Genomic DNA, 21,412 nt, shown 5'->3' with positions numbered 1-21,412 from the left:
AACTTCTGTGCTATTGCTGTACTTGATTTGATGGTGTACTTGATTGCTGCACTTGATTTGATTTGATGACTACTTCAGTATTGTTATTGTTGTTTTGTTCTGTCTGCTGCTGCCATGTAATGGTTTCCTGGGCCTTCGTCAAGCTGTTCGTACAGCTTTTAGCCCAGGTGACCATTCAGATACTTACTGGAGAATAAAATATGATTTGATTTGATTTGATTTGAATTACAGACATTCCGCAAATTGCTGATAAATACAACAAATTTTTCCATTCCTTGTTTGACCCTTCCCTACCATTGCCTGCAAAAATAAGAGAGAAAATGACTAATGCTCGTTCATAGATGTCAGACATTATCTGAACAGTAGAAGTTATTTATTTATTTTATTTATTTATTTATTTATTTATTTATTTATTTATTTATTTATTTATTTATTTACAGATACTGCCAGCCCTTACACAGGGCTATAGCAGGAGAGGAGTTCGAACAATTATAAATCACATACGTTGTAGATGGAAAATTGTACATTGAAACACAAAAAGGGACAAAAAATTAAAATTAATAACACCAAGAGGTAATAGCATAAACTGCTGAAGATGCAACGTAAAGTATATTACTGACAAGCAAGGATATTTTCAATGTGTTTTGCGAAGAAATCAATTGATGAGGATGAAGCGGCTTCTTCCGACAGGGAGTTTCATTCTTTGATAGCTCTTGGAAGAAAGCTATACTTGAAACAATCGGTATGAATAACAGGGGGACGAATAAACATTGAATGACGATGTCTAGTGGTTTCACCAGAAAGAATTTCAAAAAAGTCTGTATACCTAATATGAACATGATGATGAATTATTAGGTAAATATATTTAAGTCTTTCATATTTAGATCTAGCCTGTAATGTCGGTAGGTCTGCCTGTACACAAAGTTGAGAAGGGGAGTCCGTCCGCCGATATTTATTGAATATGAATCTGACTGCCAGTCGCTGTATTCGTTCAATTTTTGATATATTTATAGCAGTGTAAGGGTCCCAGACAACCTTAGCATATTCAACTATAAGTCTAATTAATGTTTTATAAGCTAGAAGTATTGTTTCTTGAGTTGCGAAAGGTAAATTATGCCTCAGACATCAGAGTGACTTGTTGGCCTTGGCACACACATAATCTCTATGTTGGTTCCAGCGAAGATCACTTGTGAAACTCATGCCAAGATACTTATGCTGATCAACTCTTATAAGTTCATGATTATTAATAAAATAAGAGTAGTTTAAGAAATTTAACTTTCTAGAGACTGTCATAACTACAGTTTTTAACGGATTTAGCACCATTTGCCATTCATCACACCATTTCTTTATCTTCTGTAAATTTGCTTGTAATTTAGCCTGGTCTTCTATTGTATTAATTTTATTGTATATAATGCAGTCATCTGCAAAGAGCCTGATGGAAACCTTTATTTCATTCGGGAGGTCATTTATAAATAACAGGAATAAAAGGGGGCCCAGAACACTGCCTTGATAAACTCCCGATTTAACACATGAAATGTGAGATCTTGTACCGCTAGTTTCGACATATTGCTCGCGAGAAAGAAAATAGGATGAGAACCATTGTCTTATAGCAGCATTATTGAACATAACATCAATTTTTCTTAGTAGTTTATGGTGACACACTTTATCAAATGCCTTCGCAAAGTCCATGAAGATCATATCCGTTTGTCCCCGAGAGTTAATAGTTTCTGAAAGACCATGGGCTAATTCGATGAGCTGAGATGTTGTGGATAGGCCTTGATGAAAGCCATGTTGGTGGATAGATAACAGGTTATATTCATTAATATAATTTAACAGATGTTTCGAGATGATATGTTCAAGCATCTTTGGACAGGTACTAGTAGTTGATATAGGGCGATAGTTTGCTAAATTGTCAGCACCGCCACTTTTGAGGACAGGAATCACTTTAACTTGCTTCCACACCTTCGGTAAGAAACCGCTATGAAGTGAAGACCGAAAAATTAATGCAAGATATTTAGAATTCCATTCGGCGTATCGATAAAGAAACTCGTTAGGGATGCCATCGGCTCCAGGGTTTTTCTTTATGTTCAAACGAAGCAAAAGGTTGAGCACCTTGTTCAGAAATTTCAACGTCAGCAATAGGCGGCCTGTCAGATGGAGTTTCAATACTCAGCATAATCCCGTTTTCTTCTGTGAACACAGATGCAAAATAATCATTGAAACTTTCGGAAGAAGGATGCTCATCAGATTGTGTCGTTGAGCGAGCATTCGATGATGAATCAGTATATCTCCAAAATTTACCCGGTGCTTCTTTTAGAAATTTTGGAATTGTGATGCCAAAGCACCTTTGTTTGGATTCTTTCATAAGTATCTTAAGATTCCTTCCAAGACATTGAATGGTGGAACGAGTCTGAGTGCTAGGATTCTTTTTATAATTCTTACGTTTTCGTTTTATTAGCATCTTTAAGTGTACTATTTCTCTAGTTATCCAAGGGCTTCTATTGCTAGTTTTCTTTATACGCTTAGGTATGTACAGTTTTATAGAAGACATGACCAAATTAAAAAAGTACTCCCAGAGACAATCAGGACCCTGATTATGCATATAAAGTTCAGAGAATCTCTCATAAGAGTCCTCTAGCAATTCTAGAACCCCAACATCATCAGCTCTAGCGAAGTTTAACACTACATTTTTGCGGGGATGGTTTACAGTATTGGCGGCAAGGCTCAAAGACAGTACTACAAGTTTATGGTCAGAGATGGCATCATTGGTCTGACAGTCTATTAGTAAAGGCAACAGGTGATTAGACAGGAAAACAAGATCAAGGATAGACGAAGAACGAGCACCGATTCCAGTATAGTCGGTCACCACTTGGTTTAAACCAAAACAAAAAACAAGATCAAGAAGCTCATTGCAATTCAAAATTTCTGTATCTCCAGGAGAGTAAGCATTCCAGTTTATTCCAGGTAGGTTGAAATCACCCAAAAGTAAATATTGTCTCCTTGTTGCATATTGCACTCCATAAAGCGCCGGAGAGAAGAAAGAACAAGGACTGGTGAATTTGGTGGCCTATATATACCGCCTATGTGGACTGAACGATTCCTACAAATAATCTTAATCCAAACTGCCTCAATATCAGCGGGAACAGGAAGTATAATAAAGTCAATGTTATCGCGAATAATTAACGCAACTCCACCACCTCTACCATCCCGGTCCTTCCCTACCATTACATAAGACTTTGGAGTTACCTCGCTATCTAATATATCTTTGTGAAGCCATGTCTCAGTAATCATTGTAATATCCGGATCATGCTCTAAAGTCATAGCTTCGATATCCTCGACATTATTTAGTATGCTTCTTGCATTCACATTCAATATCCTGAAGGAATCGCTTTCCATAATTCAAGCAGGGTCATCCTGAGGGCGTGCTTGACACTCATAGCGCTCTTTAGGGATTTCATTCCACGCATAAAGGACATTATTGACTTTGATTTTGTCATATAGAAGTTTAACTTTTGCTCCCATTGACCTTTCTTCCTGTGTAGAAACCCATAGACATTTACGTACTTTAACAATCCATTTCGAATAATCCTCACTGATCCTTATATTCGTACCCTTAAGCACAGAGCAATGACGCAAAATTTTAGATTGGTCTCTGAAATCAGCCACCCTCATGATTATGGGACGGTCTCTACCTTCAATCTTTTTACCTAGACGATGGATTCTTTCAATTGAATTGATTTTCAGCTTCAAAATGCCGCTAAACACATCACCGTTCACCTTTTTCAACAAAACATCATCAGTTTCCCGTGCGTCTTCACCAATTCCTCTTATTATCAAGTTATTTCGCCTGGACCTGTTTTCAAATTGATCAACCTTTCGGTTGAGAGCATCTAAATTCCGGTCATGTACATGCAGACAGTCCTCAACTTTAGATAGTCTCTTATTAACAACATCGAATTCCTTCAAGCTTTCTTCTATGGAAAAAAGCCTGGTATTCATTTGAACCAACTTTGCTTCAGAAGAGGCCTGTTTTTCCTGGATTTCAGAAAGTTTACCCAAAATCACTTTCTGCGTATCGAGAAGTTCCTTGATTATTTCGGTGTTACTAGGCCCAGGATTTTTTTCAACATCCCCTGATAACGACAACAACATCCCTGCTAAAGAGAAACATTCGCCGATACAACGCACAATAATATGTGGACACTGCAGCACGACCAGACAAATGTAATCACTACGAAATACATATTTCTTATCACTAACCTGCATGTACAAAGGTACATGAGCCAACATTGTCATGGCCGTGCCGCCGAGTCCACTGAAGGCCGTCACTGCTGCAGGATCTTTTATGCCCAAGAATCTGTCGTGCCAATTTCTTCTTAGTGACGTCAGGGTGCTCCAAGTGGGTGCGCGGTAGACAGTGTCCATGTGTAGATGGAACGATGGCTTGCCAGAAGCGGCACTTGCATTGCGGAGACAGCCTTGATCGACGATAGACGAAGGCGACATCAGCGGCGCTTTCGCAGAAAGGTGCACTCCATCCGCCCGTCCCACAGATCCGCCACCGAAGACATACATTAGGGGGTTTTACGTGCCAAAACCACTTTCTGATTATGAGGCACGCCGTAGTGGAGGACTCCGGAAATTTCGACCACCTGGGGTTCTTTAACGTGCACCTAAATCTAAGTACACGGGTGTTTTCGCATTTCGCCCCCATCGAAATGCAGCCGCCGTGGCCGGGATTTGATCCCGCGACCTCGTGCTCAGCAGCCTAACACCATAGCCACTGAGCAACCATGGCGGGTCGCCACCGAAGAAGCAGCTCCCGAACACAATCTGCATGTACAAAGGTACGTGAGCCAACATTGTCACGGCCGTACCGCCGAGTCCACTGACTCGGCGGCACGGCCGAGTCCACTTTCGCTTCTGTTAGGTCTAGACACGAAAAAGTCTCCTGACCCGGATGGCATCCCCAATGAATTCTTGAGACGATATGCTGAATGGATCGAGGAGTATTTGCTGATAATTTTCCGTGCGTCTCTTGAACAACACAATTTACCAAATGATTGGTTAATGGCGCAAGTCCTGCGAGTTCGTAAAACTGGGGACAAACATAGAGTTCAAAATTCTAGACCCATTTCAATTACATGTACTTGCTGCAAGATGTTCGAGCACATCCTATCAAAAACCTTGTTTAACTATATTGAAAGCTCGAACATATTTATTTCTAACCAGCATGGATTTAGAAGCCGATTGTCCACTATCACCCAGCTTGCAGAAACAGTACACGACTTTGCTCAGGTAATTAATGAAACAGGTCTAGTGGACGGAATTTGCCTAGATTTATCAATAGCTTTCGACCACGTTTCACACTCGGATTTGATTGGTAAACTACTTGATCTCGGAGTTAGTTTAAATATAGTCAATTGGATTATTTCATATTTCACTAACAGGTCGCAATATGTGGAAGTGAAAGGAAACAAATCGAAAATTCTTAAAGTAACATTAGGTGTCCCTCTAGGGTCAGTGTTAGGACCTGTATTGTTTCTATGTTATATTAATGACATGACAAATGATCTTAATGATAAGATAATGGTTTGTTTAGTTGCAGATGATTGATTAAGCTACCCTAAAATCTCATGCCATGAGAACCAATTAAAGTTAGGTTCAGCACTTGAATCAACCACTTATATGTGCAAGTGATAGAAAATGAAAATAAATTACGAAAAAAACTGTTTATGCGTGAATAACTAGAAAAACAAGAAATGTTTTACATTACAAATACAAGTTGGACGGTAAACCAATAAAACAAGTGAGCCAGTTCAAGTATTTAGGCGTTACGATATCAGATGACTTATCTTAGAGAAAATAACCACTAATTCATGCAATGTCGCAGAGGTTAAACTTTGGTCACTAAGACGGAGGCTTAAACTTGCTCCCCGAGATGTTAAACCAACTGCATATCTGGCATTGGTACGTCCCGCGATAGAATATGCTAGCATAATATGGGTTCCGTATAAGAAGAATGAAGTAAATCAAATTGAAGAAATACAGAGGCGTGCAGCAAGGTTTATTATGTCAAAATATAGGTACACGGACTCAGTGACTGAGATGCTCACTCAACTAAACTTGCCGTCGAAAAAAGTCGGCGAAAAGTGGCTAGACTAAAATTTAGTTATTTATTCAAACGTAACCGCTTCAATTTTGACACTCAAAGGTACTTACAAAAGAGAGCGTCACGGATATCACGTTCCGTTAGGTCTAGCCACGAGGACCAATATATGCCCATACCTGCAAAGGTTGACTCATTTAAGTACCCCTTCTTTCCTAGAATGATTGAAGATTGGAATGCGCTACCGCATAGCATAACGAAAATTGATTCTCTAGAACAGTTTGAAAAATCTGTGCTGGGCTATTATTCGTCTATGTAGCCACCTCGACACATTATTAGCTTCTTTGTGCAATGATAGGAAGCATGTGTAACATGACATGATTGAAATGATTCTACAGGATATTGAAGAAGTTCCTGTTTGTGATGTTGAAAATTTGATTTTGTATGGTACCGTTGTTGCATGTAGTATTCGGTGCCTGTTATACAATGCTTATTTATATACCTGTGGATATTCTTGTGTAAAATTGGTATAACTAAACAGCTGTATTTTCTGGTTTGATTTGTGTAGCGCTCCTGTTTGTAGCGATCTTTGAAGCTTATTTTATGATCGCTCCACCCTGTATCGGCCTTCGGGCTAACAGTATCAATCAATAAATAAAATAAATAGACAAGATCTAAGAAGCTAGGAGTATAAATACCGCAACTTGTTTGGATATCTTATAGCAAGCGTGTAATTGTTCATGTCACTAAGTAAAACTAAGTTATGCTTATGTGCATTTATATAAAAAATATGGCGTCTTCCTGCAAGAAAAAAATCGTATATATTCCTATAATGCAAACCGGTATACCAGAGCGAAAATTAATTTCGCATACTTCAACTAAAAATATTCAATGTCTCAATTGCGCAATGATAGGTCATCAACCAGCTCATAAATAATACCTTTTTTGATAAACATACACCCCTTAACTCATTGTCTTATTCAAGAAATGTGCATTATAAAGTGGATAACAGAAAAATCACAAAAAAGACCACGTGCACTTAAAAAAAGCCACGTGGCCAAACTTAATCCGGGTGTCCCAGAGCACGGCGTGCCTCATAGATATGTTGAGGTTATGGCACGTGAAATCTGAAAACTTTATTTAAAATCATCTTTTTAGAAGGCTAAAACTAACAGAAAAGAGCAGACAATGACATGAGCAGACACAGTATTTGGCTAACACTCTGACCCTCTATTATCATATTTACCAAGTTGAAACGAGACAAACAAATTTCTTCACCAGCTTTCTTAGCCAAAAACGCCAGAATTAGCCTGCTTTTATGATGAAACCATCCTTTTGTTTCCGTCCTGGCTGCTTTCAATTTTACCTTTCGCAGGTTACCAGACTACTTCGCAAACATTTTGCCATCGCAAACCCCAACCTACTTCCAGCTGGCCTCGCTTTTGCGCAGTGTAGCTTGACCAAGAAGTTTTAAATGTGGGCACAGATATTCATTCTCGAACACCGCTGCTTGAGAGCCAATGCCATGGTCACAAATAATACTTCAGGCTTGCTGAGCGCGCATTCTTCAAAGTCTCTCCCGCTTCTGTCTCTGCTCAAGTTACACAACGACATTCTTTCTGGTTGTGTTTTATTGCGAAGCAATACTACTTTAGGTCGCACTTCAGCCCGTTCCGTGGCGAGGCGGTGGTAGGCACCATTGACCTTTAGCGTGACCTCGCTGCGTGACGTCGCACCACGTGACCTAGAGTGACGTCACACTAGCTGTTTAAAAACGGGGCCCCATCTCACGCCGTCGCGAGGCGAGGCGGTAGCCACCAACGGTGGCCTAACTCCCGCTCCTCTCACCAGGGGCGCTACGGTTGGTGTGACGTCACACCAGCTGTGTAAAAACGGGGCCCCATCTCACGCCGTCGCGAGGCGAGGCGGTAGCCACCAACGGCGGCCTAACTCCCGCTCCTCTCACCAGGGGCGCTACGGACACTATTGCTTCGCAATCACCAGGCTTAACCAAGCTAAGCCACGGCCGTTTTTTTTTTTTTTGCAGTTGGAATTCTGCTTGCTCGTTTAATGTCAGCTACATCAAGCGGAACTCCCACCTTTTCACCAATCTTGATTACCATTTCAACTAGGGCTTAAGAAAAATCACTTGGAACACCGTTGATCTTAATTTTCGCTTTCCACCAATACTGGTCAGCTGAAGTATTAGTCTTTCCTGCCGTAAAGGGCCAGATATTTAAAGGCGCATGGTCCTTTAGCTGCCGTGCAAGATCATTGGAGTGTGGTTCTAAATCAAGGTTTGATGTACTTATTGCTCAGATTCATTATTGCAGCACGGATTTGATAAACGCTCATACAGAAACAGGCTAGTTCACGGGACGAGCGCTCATCCAGTCTACGTGTCTTTTTATGTGTGTTAAGCACCCGCTGCAAACATGAATGTGAGCTCCGTCAACCAACTAGCGCGTCTCACCGCACTGAATCTTGAAAGCCTTGCTTTCATCCTAAATTTTCTCGTATTCCTTGTTGGCAGTAGCAAAAAAATTCTTTGATGTGTCTCAGTTCTCTGCTAAAGCCACTCTCAATGGTTTGTTTGAATTTTTTTTACTCTCCCTTAAGTTCATGCTTTAGTTTATCAAAAAGTCCTCTGATCTTCTTCAACATTATAAAGAAACAGACAGATAGCAAGAACGCAGAAGATTATATTTAGGGCAGCAACGGCAGCAGCAGCAGCAGCAGTAAATGAAAAAAAATTCGGCACCATGTTACACTCCTGAAAAACGTTAAGGCGAAAGCCTGCTGCACACGTGGTAATGCATTAAGTTATACCATCGGAGGGGTCGGACTTCTTGCAAGACATAAAGAGTCGCAGTGTGAAGTAAACGTATTGCACTCTACGTCGACCCTCGTCGGTGATACGTGCCAGCAGCCGATGCACTAGCTAAAGGTTCTTTCATTCGTTCTTTCGTTCTTTCTTTGGTTATTTCTTTCTTTCTTTTTCTCGTTCTTTGTACCTTTATTACACGCTAAGAAAAAAGAAGGGTCAAAAGTGAGTCACAGCAACTTCACTCTTTTTTTTTCTTTGCTAAGACTCCCTTTTGCGTGAGTAGAGTCATATTTTAATGGCCAAGCCTCTTGCATGAATCAGATTACTCCAATGGCTTGTCAAGAGTCGTCGTCAAAGATCGCGACATAGTAACTCGAGATGAGTCTTGGCGAGAGAAAGATTATAATGCAGAAGAATTACTACATAATCTGTTTTGGCTTTATGCTTGCTTCTGGCTTAGGCCGACCCTTAGGGTTTGTGTCCTGATTTTAATGCAGTGTCTTACTCTTTCTTTCCTGTCGTGTTCTGCAATGTCTTCTACTTCTAAACCTTGATTTTCCTTGACTATGTCGGTTGAAATCGCATAGTTTTTTTTTTTTGTAAGGAAGACCTGGACTTGTCACACTAGATTCTGACCATAAGTAAATCTAAAAAAAAGTATTGGCTACTAAACAGAGCCCAGCAACGAGCTAAGTTCAGTAGACGCACTGAACAGTGCCGGTTGTAAATGTAGTTCCGCAACGTAAAATTAGATTTTGAAGATTTCAACTCCAAAACCAAGATATTATTATGAAGAACGCGGCAATGGGGAAATGCAGATTCATTTTCAGCAGCTCGGATTATTTAACGCGCACGGAATGCACGGTATACGAATGTTTATCCAGTCTGCCCCCATTGGAATGCGGCCGCCGCAGTTGTGATTGGACCCGTGACCTCGAACTCAGCAGCGCAACACCAAGTCACTAGGCTACCGCGGTGCCTTGCGTTCCACAACCAGAGAAAAACATTAGCGCACGCAACACTGCTTTTGAGCCCCTTTAGAAATATAGAAACAAAAATATAGTAGTTTCGCCCGAAAGGCGAAGCTTTGATAGCCATAGCAATTAATTAGACAACTACACAAAGCAAGGTTCGTAGTTTCATCGGATGCATAAATTACAGTAAACATTCGTTTACTAATTAAATTAGCAAGCACGGGGTCATGCGCGCACTTGTAAGCGTGAACAGATCTCACTCAAAGATAGCAAACACTCGCAGTGACAGCGTTGGGGTGAAGGGCGCGAAAAGAGGGGACCGCACGCTTCTGCTGCCTCTTCCTTCAACGCATCTCCGAAATTTGAAATTGCGCTACCTCCGCTCCCCCCCCCCCCCCCCCCCTTGTTTCGCACCCACCGGAGATAATCTCCAAGACAGGGCGAAGGTGGCGCAAGACTGGGGTAGAGCAACGGCTAGAGGAGGAGAAGCGGGCTAAACCAGCGTCTCCCTTGCCCCGGCTTCCCGGCTTGAGCAGGTGTTATCATTTGAGCTCCTATATATTAGCCCCGAGAACGAACTACGGGGCCGCTGCGAGCGCCACTCGCGTGACATCAGGGCACGGACTCGCGCCTGTCGTCTGCTACAGTTCGGGCGTTGTCCGGGCGCTTTCTGTGGTATTTTCGTTTGTTCGCCCTCGTTCTCTCTGCTTGTATACCTACGTTGGTCGCCTCAAATATATTTTTACGTCTTCCTTTGCGAACATTTATTCAAACAGCAAATTTCTTAGACAGCAAAGCAGCTCTCAAAGGTAATGCTACAGTGCCAGCCGAAGGAGCGCAGACCAGCCCATTGCGGGTTGTTTATGCGTATATGGACAATTGCAAAAACATAGCATATAAGAATCTAGTTATGATACCATACCTAGCACGGTGCAACAAGATGTCACAAACGCCGGCTATAAATGACTTCTAAAACAGTCACGTTGATTTTAATCCGGTAAAACAGGTTTGCTCACTACGAGTAGTTCATGATATAATATCGAATTTTTGCATTTCTTCACAAGCACCACTTTCTTCTTTAACTGCTTGTCAATATTAGGCGGTTCTTCACGTGTTTATTTTATGCGGCGGAAATATGAAGTAAAGTTAATGAAGGCTTACAGCTATTTACGGACTGCAAACAGGAATGTACCAATATATATTCCCTTTACCGTGCTACACGTTCAACTCACTTGAGAAATTTACTGGTGCTTGTTGCTTAAGGAATATACATGAAGAATCTTTTTGGCGAACTGACACAGGCTGCTCGGCCGAAATGTTTTAGTGAAATATGCCTGTTGCACTGCATGGCTGCAGCTAGAAAGAAGTCGAAGCGTCAATCATTAGTAGTATGGGACACATTGTTACGGGAAGGAAGAAGCGTGCGTCTATTTACAGATGGCTTTTAATGGCTGAGCGAACAAGCTTAGAGCAGCCATAATACTACACTCTTCTTGTCGTCTCCAAGGCCACCATCATCGTCCTCTTCTTCCCACATTACCGACTGTGACATAACCCCCGTTGGAAAAAGCACCCTATTGGTGCGGCTCATCGGTCTGAGAAAGGTAAGGTTTGAGACGGCTGACGTGGATGATGTCAGAGAGAGATGAAGGCACCGTGGCATCCAGCGGAGACACTTCATATGTGACAAGGGTCACCTGGTGAAGGACGCGGTAAGGGCCACAGTATCACGAGAGGAATTTCTCCGAAAGACCAACACGCTGAGTTGGATACCAAACTAGCACAAGAGCACCTGGTTCGTAATGCACGTCGTGATGGTGTTGGTCGTAGCGGCAATTCTGGCGTGTCTGAGAAGAGAGAGAGAGAAACAACTTCATTCAGTCGCCTGCAGAACGACACCATGAATAAATGGCGCCGTGACCGGGCCCTGACGTCTTCTCAGCGGGTGCTCTCTACTCAACTCCAGCGCGTGTTACTCCCGCGGTCGGTCGCCCTGAGGGGCAACGTTCCATCGGTTTCGCTCGGCCTTTGTCTTTCAGGAGCCGCCGAGACCTGCTGGACGGCCCAGGTTTGGCTTTCGTGGTCGTAGCATTCCGCCGCAGCCACGAGTCGCGGCGGAATCGTTGTACTTGTTGAAGCTTCGTCGGGGAACTTGGTGCAATTCCGCTGGATGTGCGTCAGGGTGGCCCTCTCCTGCTGGCACACGCGGCACACATCACTCACATATAATTTCGGGTATAGATGAGTCATTAACACTGGGGTGGGTAAGGAACCAGTTCGCGATTGTCTGAACAGCACCGCCTCCGCTCGGCTCAGCCCCGGGTGCGGGGGTGGGAACGTCCTTCGAGCCAGGCGGTGGAACTGTGTAAGTTCGTTGAACGTCGTCATGCGGTCATTGGCACTACACCACGTTGGACGGTCGGTTGCAGCGGCGCGGTTGGTTAGCGCTCGCGCCACTGCGTGTGCCATCTCGTTGTGGTTATCGTGCTTCTCCGACGCATCGTTGCCCGCGTGCGCCGGGAACCACTTGATTCTAACATACCGATTCTCTCGTTGCAGGTCAGCCGAGCACAGAATGCGCACAGCCTCACCAGGCATTTTGCCCTTTGCATAATTCCGCACTGCACTTCGCGAATCGCACAACACGGTCAGGCACCAGGGGTCGGCAATGACCAGGGCAATGGCCACCTCCTCCGCCTGACACGCCTCGCGGACCCGTAAGCTCGCCGCTGCCCTCGTCGCGCCGGACGACGCCTCGATGACGGCAGCAACGAACGCCGCGCAGTCTCCCTGGTATTCTGCCGCATCCACGAACCTTGCGTGCTCGTCCTTGGTGAGAAAGTCGATGAGGGCCTTGACCCACGCCGCTCTTCCTTCCTTGTTAAACTCCGGGTTCATGTTTCTCGGGATGAGGTCTACCCTAATCCGGCGCCGGGTCCCGTCCGGGACAGAAACGTTGCTGCTCGCCTTTTTTGCCCCGGGCGTGAAGCCCAAGTATTGAAGTATGCGCCTGCCGGCTTCGGTCATACAGAGCCGCTCCAGCTGGGCGGTCCGTTGCGCTTCCGCAATTTCCTCGAGGGTATTACCCCCAGGCTCAGGAGCTTTTTGGTGTTCGTACACTCGAATAGTTCGAGCGCCGCCTTGTAAGCTCGGCGTATCAGGGCGTTGATCTTATTCTTTTCCCATTGCATCCAGTTGTGGAAGGCTGCAACGTAGGTGACGTGGCTGACTGCGAAGGACTGCACAAGCCGAATCAAGCTTTCCTCCTTCATCCCGGCCTTCAGGTTGGCGGGCCGTCTGATGAGACGTATTGCGTTGGTAATCTGGGCTGTCCGTCTCGCCGTTGCCCCGTCGCTTGTCTATAATCATGCCGAGCACCCGGATTTTGTCGACCTCCGGGATCACTTGGCCGTTCCTCGTCACGATCTTGATGGCTTCGTAATCCCTCGCTTCGCTCTTGTTACGTCTGACATACTTTGGTGGTAACACCAGCAGTTCTGACTTGCTCGGTGAGCAGATCAAACCGGAACCGTTCAGCTGGTCTTCGATCGCGTCGATGGCTTCTTGCAGCGTGCTCTCAATGTGACCATCGCTGCCTCCCGGAACCCACAGCGTGATGTCATCGGCGTAGATGGTGTGCCGGACGCCCTCGACACGAGAGAGTCGCTTGGCCACCCCGATCACAACGAGGTTGAATAACAACGGCGAGATGAACGAGCCCTGGGGGGTCCGACACTGCCGAGCCTCTTCTCTTGGATCCGTAGATTGCCGGCGCAGAGCTCGGTAGTCCACCCCGTCAGAAAGTCCTTGATGTAATTGTACGTTCTTGCGCCCATGTTGAGTCTGGACACCTGGGCAAGGATCGCAGAGTGCTTCACCTTGTCGAAGGCGCTCTGCAGGTCCAGCCCCAGAATGGCCTTGTTGTCTTTCGTTAGGGTGTCATCGTCAATGATATCTCCCTTCAGCAGAATCATCGCGTCTTGGGTGCCGAGGGAACGCCGAAACCCGATGATCGTGGCGGGGTATAGTCCCGACTCCTCCAGGTAATCCAGCCACCTACACATGAGGACGGGCTCCAACAACTTGCCCACGCAGGACGTGAGCGAGATGGGCCGGAGGTTGTCCGTATTCGGTGGCTTATCCGGTTTGGGGATGAGGATGGTCTTGGCAGTCTTCCACTGCTGGGGCAGTGACCCCGCTCTCCAGCACTTGTTGTAATAACTGGTGAGGTTTTCGATGGCCACATCGCTGAGGTTCTTGAGCGCTCTGTTCGAGATGTGATCCGGGGCGGCCGCCGACTTGCTGTTTAGTTCGTGCAGGGCCGCTCGCACCTCCTCGACGCTGATGTCGCGGTCGAGCTTCTCGTTGGCTTGACCGCCGTACTCGGGATGCCTTTCCGTGGGTGTTACCGGAAGGTACTTGCTGTCTATGCGTCTGATTACTTCGGTTTCCCCGTTTTCCTTGACTGCTCTGTGAATGATCTTTGCGAGGCGGTCGCGTTAGCGGGATTTTGTTTTAGTCTCGTCGAGCAGATGCCGCATCAAGTTCCAGGTTTTGCCGCAATGAATCAGCCCGTCCGCAGCGTTACAGATTTGGTTCCACTGTTGCATGCAGAGCAGCCGACAATGAACTTCGATGGCGCGATTCAGCTCCGCCACCTTCTTCCTTAGGCGCCGATTTAGTCGTTACTTCTTCCACCTGTTTAGAATAGATTGCTTTGTTTCGAATAAGTGCGCGAGGCGGCTGTCAACCTTGTCGACCTGCTCGTCCGTTTCTATGATTTTGGCGGCCTCCTTGATCTTCCCCACGATGTGGGCTGACCATTCTTCTATGTTCTCGATTTCCTCCATCTCCGTTGGTAACAGGCTACGGAAGGCGTCCCAATCCGTAAAATTATGTTTTCTGGTGTCCTCCGAGGACTTGACCTCCTCCGGTATGATGACGTCTACGATGTAGTGGTCGCTGCCGAGCTCTGACCCCGTGTGGCGCCAGGAGATATTCCCCTTCTCGTCGTTCTTCACGAACGCGACATCCGGCGTCGTATCCCTCGACACAGAGTTCCCAATCCTTGTAGGATCAGTCGGGTCTGTGATGAGGGTAAAGCCCAGGTCCAATGTGTCTTGGAACAGGTCTCGCCCCTTGGCCAATTGTTTGTTATATCCCCATGCCGGGTGCGCCGCGTTGAAGTCCCCGGAGGCGACGAACCTGGGAGTACCCCCCGCGGTGCTGGCTCTGTGAAGGAGCGTCTTGAATTTTTGCTTCCAGTGTGAAGGGCTACTGTAGACGTTAAGCATAAAGGTGCTGTTCTTTGGTTTCTTGCCCGTAACGACCTAGATGAGAGTGTATTCAATTTTACTGTTGTGCAACTCGTGCTGAAGGAAGGTGAGTCCCTTGCGAACCAATGTGCATATCCCTCTACCCCCGCTCACCTTCGGAGACGTGGCGTATGCCCGATAACCGGGTAGCGACACTGCATCAGTGCGAGTCTCTTGTATCATGATTATATCGAGCTTGCGTGGTACTTGTGTTATGTGTTGCTGCAAGACTGCCCTTTTGCTTGCGAAACCGTTACAGTTCCAGTGCTAGGTCACGAGATCATTCACTGCTGTAGTTGTTGCTGTTGCTGGAGCTGCCATGATTGTTGCTGATTGTACTGCTGCGTTATTTACTGTATTGCGTTCGTTAACTGCTGACACGTCCGCTCGATGGCGGCGAACCTGTCAATAATCATCTTGGTGAAGGTTGTCTTAATATAATCTTCGAGTCCGTCGAGGTGTTCCTCGATTTCCTCGACCTTGTCTTTCAGGTTGTCCACCCGGTCGTTGAGCTTGCGCTCCTTCAGGTTCTCGATCGCTCGTCTCTTGGGTGCCGGTTCCTTCTCAGCGGATGTTGGTGGTACAGCGCTACTGATGCTGGGTGTGGGTTCACATGATACCACTTGGGGCGTTTCGTTATTGGTGGAACGGGTCGTCAGAAGCTTCTTGACTTCCCCGATCTCGTTCGCCATCTTGCTAATAGTGTCCTCTTGCCAACTGACTTTCGTCTCGAGCTCGTTGTTTTTGCGCCGGAGTGCCTCGTTGGCTTCCTTCAACGTCCTCATCGCCTCGTCTTCCCTCGTCTTGCTGTTGTTGTTGCCATCGACAGTCTTGCTGGTGCTAATGGTCTTGGTCGTTGCGGTGGTATTGGAGGTGGCGGTGGTGGTACCCCCCTGTGCTTTCTTGGCACCGTGCCTTGCTGCATCGGCCCAGCTCACGCGGTCACGTGACTGTGATCGCTTAAGGCTAAGGCTACGCTGTCTACTCTCGCTGGCCCTGCGCTTCGAGACGGAACGTGACACGCCGTGACCAGCTGGGCCGGCAGGTGTTGCGGTTGCTGACATCAGCGATGGAAATCCCTCAGCTCTGAGAGACACTCGTTGTTGCTGCTGCGCTTGTTGTTCCGCCATCTTGCGCTCCCATTGCCTCTTTGTAACTACGTATGGGACCTTGTACCTATTCTTGCAAACCTTGTCACCGGTCAGATGTGGCCCTCCGCACAATCTGCAAGTGGGGGTACATCTATGGTCTTCCTTGGGATCAACGGCCCCGCAAAAAAAGCAAGCCCTCACGTGAGGGTTTGGACAAACGTCGCGGTGGTGGCCCACCTTTCCGCACTGCTTACATACATCGAATTGTTTTCGATATAGGCTGCACTTAGTGAGAACGGGACCATAGCACACGTAATTCAGGACCTTCAGGCCCTCGAAAGCCACGATGACTGTGGTCGGGCTACCAATCCTCTTCGCGCCAAGTGCCAAGGGATTTCTCGAGTTAACAATATTCCGGTCGATTGCGGCCGTGGAGTCTTCTATTGGGATACCTCTAAAACGACTTTAACGGTGCCATATGGCGCGGTTTGATATGCGCCAACCACGTGTTCCTTGCCACCAATGCAGATCGATTTTATCTCGGCATAACGTGAAGCACGTATGTCGTCGGGGGTACTCACCACCATGATGTTTTGTTGCAAGTTGGGGCAGAAGGTGTCCGCTGCTGCGTCCTCCCTTGATACGTTCGCCGCCGTCATGATGGCCGATGCCACGGTGGCGGTCTGAGTCCTCGCAATGTTAAGGTCTCCCCGAGGCCGCACTATCACCTTGGTCTCCTCCCTCGATAGAGCGCCCGGCATACTTCCTGCCCTCATCACCGAAGCTTTCACGTTCCTGGTAAAGTTCTTCGTCGTAGGTCTTGACTGGCGAGCGGCAGTCCCCTCGCCGGCGAAGGTCTTTATACGCCGGCCTACGTGCCTGTGTCTACATGTCTGTGAAGCAGAAAGACGAATGCGGGCAATCTGACGTGCTTGGGTCACTGTGGCTATGACATCCCGAGTGTACTCGGTCAGCGAGTCGAGTGTGGTCGAAAGGAGAGTCTCGAAAGATAAAGTCGGCTCACGGCCGAAGAGGAGATAGAAGGGTGAATAGCCAGCTGTGTTGTGGCGCGACGAATTGTAGGCGAACGTGACATATGGTAGAGCAATGTCCCAGTCGCGATGATAGGAGGAAACATACATTGCTAGCATGTCAGTTAATGTGCGGTTCAGGCGCTCGATAAGACCGTTAGTTTGAGGATGGTAAGCGGTAGTAAGTTTGTGTTTAGTAGCACATGATCGAAGTAGGTCGCCTATGACTTTGGAAGGAAAGTATCTGCCGCGATCGGTGAGAAGTTGACGAGGTGCACCGTGGTGCAAGATAACGTCGTGAAGCAAGAAATCAGCGACGTCTGTAGCGCAGCTGGTCGGTAGGGCTCTAGTAATGGCATAGCGAGTTGTATAGTCTGTAGCGACGGCAATCCACCTATTTCTCTCATTTCATATAGGAAATCGTCCGAGAAGATCAACGCCAACGCGAAGAAAAAGGGTCGGCCGGTATATCCAAAGGCTGCAGCAGTCCGGCAGGAGGCACAGCTGGTCTTTTCCGGCGTTGACACGGCTCACACGCAGCAACATAGCACCGGACGGAGCGGTTGAGACGGGGCCAAAAAAACCGTCGCCGAATCCGGTCATAGGTCCGCGTGACGCCAAGGTGTCCAACGCTGGGAACGTCGTGCAGTGGCTGCGGTTAGGAGCTCGGGCCCGTCAGAGTGCATGTTGCGGTGATACAGGATGCCATTTTGTAGTACGAACATGTGAAGGGATGGGTCAGACGTATCAGAGAGAAGGCGTTCGATAATGGGGCGTAACGACACATCTCGTCGTTGTTCAGCGCCAATGTCTTGCAAGGCAGAGAGCGAAAGAGCGCAGATCGGTGCGACATCCACTAAACCATCCGGTACATCGACGGGATGACGAGACAGGCAGTCGGCATCCTGATGTAGACGACCCGACTTGTAGACCACATTGTATGTGTATTCCTGCAGCCGTAGGGCCCAGCGACCGAGGTGTCCGGTGGCATCCTTGAGGGAGAAAAGCCAACAAAGGGCGTTGTGGTCGGTTGTAACTGTAAATGGTCGACCATAGATGTAGGGTCGGAACTTACCCACCACCTAAATGAGGGCGAGACACTCGCGCTCAGTAGTCGAGTAATTGCGCTCTGCGGGAGAGAGGAGGCGGCTGGCGTAGGCGATCACGCGGTCGTGCCCACATTGGCGTTGAGCTAAAACTGTGCCGATGCCATAGCCACTGGCGTCAGTGCGGATTTCTGTCGGAGCGGAGGCGTCAAAATGGGCGAGAACAGGAGGTGTGGTGAGCAGCGTGATGAGCTACGAGAAAGCAGACACTTGTTCAGAGCCCCAACAGAAAGGAACGTCTTTCTTCAAGAGGTTTGTGGAATTTTCCAAAACCTGCGGAAGTACGAGCAAAGGCCAATAAAGCTGATAACATCTTTGGCACAAGTTGGCACGGGGAAATTCTGCACAGCATGAACTTTAGCGGGGTCGGGGGAATGCCTGACGAATCGACGAGGTGTCCGAGGATGGTTATTTGGCGGTGACCGAAGGGACACTTGGATGAGTTGAGCTGCAAGCCAGCGGTGCGAAAAACAGAAAGAACAGATGAAAGTCTTTCAAGATGAGTCGCAAAAGTTGAAGAGATTATGATGACGTCATCCAAGTAGTACAAACAGATGGACGTTTCAAGGCACGCAAGAGCATGTCCATCATCCGTTCAAAGGTCGCCGGGGCATTGCACAAGCCAAAAGGCATTACCCGGAACTGATATAGGCCGTCTGGTGTGACGAATGCGGTCTTTTGACGGTCCATTTCATCCACGGCAATTTGCCAGTATCCAGAGCGAAGGTGTACGGATGAAAAATAAGTGGCACCGTGGAGACAATCCAGAGCATCGTCAATGCGGCGAAGTGGATATACATCTTTCTTGCTGATCGTGTTTAGATGACGATAGTCAACGCAGAATCGCCAGTTGTTATCCTTCTTTTTGACGAGAACAACAGGGGATGCCCACGGGCTGGAAGAGTGTTCAATAATCCCTTTGGCAAGCATCTTGTATGGTATGGGCGTCGGCGAACAGGTGCTGTATCGCCGGTATTTATACGATGCTTCACGACCGTAGTTTGACACAAAGGACGATCGTTCAGGTCGAAAATGTCGGAGTAGGACTCGAGGAGGCCACGGAGCTCTGCGGCTTGTTGGGTTGAGAGGTCCGGTGCAATCATGTTTGTAAAGTCTTCGGTCGGGGCTGATGCAGAAGGCGCAGAATGAGCATTGGTCGAAGACGGCGCAACAGATAGAGCGGAAATGTGGCACTCGTGCGTCGGTGAAAATGTGGCAGACACGCCTCGAGGAAGTACTTGCGGGCACTGTCGGAAATTTAGGATGGGAAGACATGTCTGATTGTCCGTAACAGAAACGATGATGTGCGGGAAGGAGATATTGTGAGAAAGCAGGAGTGAAGTCGCGGGAGTAAGGACATAGTCTCCGTCAGGTACAGGTGGGCAGGCTAAGACAGGCATGCAGATTGCTGCAAGCGATGGCAGGCGTATAACATCCGCTGAACAAAGCTGAGTTGGAGCTTGAGCAGGAAAGTCAACGGGAACAGGCAGGGGTAGGTCAAGTTGTACAACACCGGCGGAACAGTCAATCAGAGCAGAATGGGCGGTCAAAAAGTCGAGTCCGAGGATCACATTCTAAGGGCAACATTCGAGCACACTAAACAAAACGGACGTGTGGCGACCAGCGACACTGACACGAGCAATACACATTCCAAGCACAGCTGGAGTTTCACCGTCGGCGAATTGAAGAACTTGAGTCGGAGCAGATGTCAGTACTTTCTTCAAGCGCGTTCGAAGCTCCGCATTAATGATGGAAATTTGGGCTCGAGTGTCGATGAGTGCTGTAACGGGCAAACCATGCACGTCCCTGTCCAGAAGGTTCCGATTAGTAGGCAGGGTCAGCAGAGGAATTTCAGGCCGGGGTTTTAGAGCAGCGTCACCTCCAAGAGCTGCTCCAGTTAGTTTCCCGTCGGAGAGCGGCGATGGTAAGCTGGGGCTGGAGAGTGACGCAGAGCTGGGGATGGCGAGTGGCTGGTCGCGGTGGCTCGACCGTTGTCAGCAGCGTCTTCAACCTCGGTGGTGAGTGATGGCGGGCGAGGATTCAGTGGGGAGCGGCGGTAGGCGGGAAAGCTTGGTCGAGAGTGGGCTGGCCAGGAACTTCGACAGTGGCGAGAGATCTGGCCAACACGTCCACAGTAAAAGCAGATAGGTCTATCGTCATGTGTGCGCCATTCGGCCGGGTTGCGATAGCTTGGATATGGACCGTATTGGCTCCGCTGAACAGGGGCACAGGCAGCAGACGAAGCAAAGTCAGGACGGCTAGGGGAGCAGATGGACGGAAGACCCACATTGGCAAGTTCTTGGCGAATTACCGACTGAATGAGAGACACAAGCGGCCGGGAATCGTCAGAGCACTGCGTCACTGGCGTGGCAGGAGACGCTGCTTCGATTTCTCGCCGAACGATACGTACGCCGTTGTCGCAGGAGGTGGGCTCACGCGGTGAACAAATGTATTCGCACGTCGATGAAGCTGCGGTATTAGGTAGACGCGTAAACTGTTAAGTATGCGGCGACTCTTCGCGTCTTCAAAGCGGCGACATTCGTTAATGATCTCATTGACCGTTGTTATGTTCTTGTATGCAAGCAGGTTAAATGTGTCGTCCGCGATGCCTTTTAAAACGTGGCTAACCTTGTCTGCCTCTGCCATATTGTTATCCACTTTGCGGGAAAGGGCGAGGACGTCCGGCATATACCCAACGTAAGATTCAGTGGACGTCTGTACACGGGTCGCAAGGTCCTTCTTCGCAGCACGTTGGCGGCCGACGGGCTTGCCGAACAAATCTCTAAGCTTCTGTTTGCACTGGTCCCAACTCGGAATCTCTTCTTCGTCTGTTTCGAACCAGACCCGTGCTGTTTTCTTGAGGTAGAATATCGGCCAGCATAAGCGTGTTATCCCACCTGTTGATTGTGCTAACCTGTTCGTAATTCTGCAACCAATCATCAACGTCAACGTTGTCGAT

Source organism: Dermacentor andersoni, chromosome 1, assembly GCF_023375885.2.
Source record: "Dermacentor andersoni chromosome 1, qqDerAnde1_hic_scaffold, whole genome shotgun sequence".
NCBI lineage: Eukaryota > Metazoa > Arthropoda > Arachnida > Ixodida > Ixodidae > Dermacentor > Dermacentor andersoni.
This window is presented reverse-complemented; position numbering follows the sequence as displayed.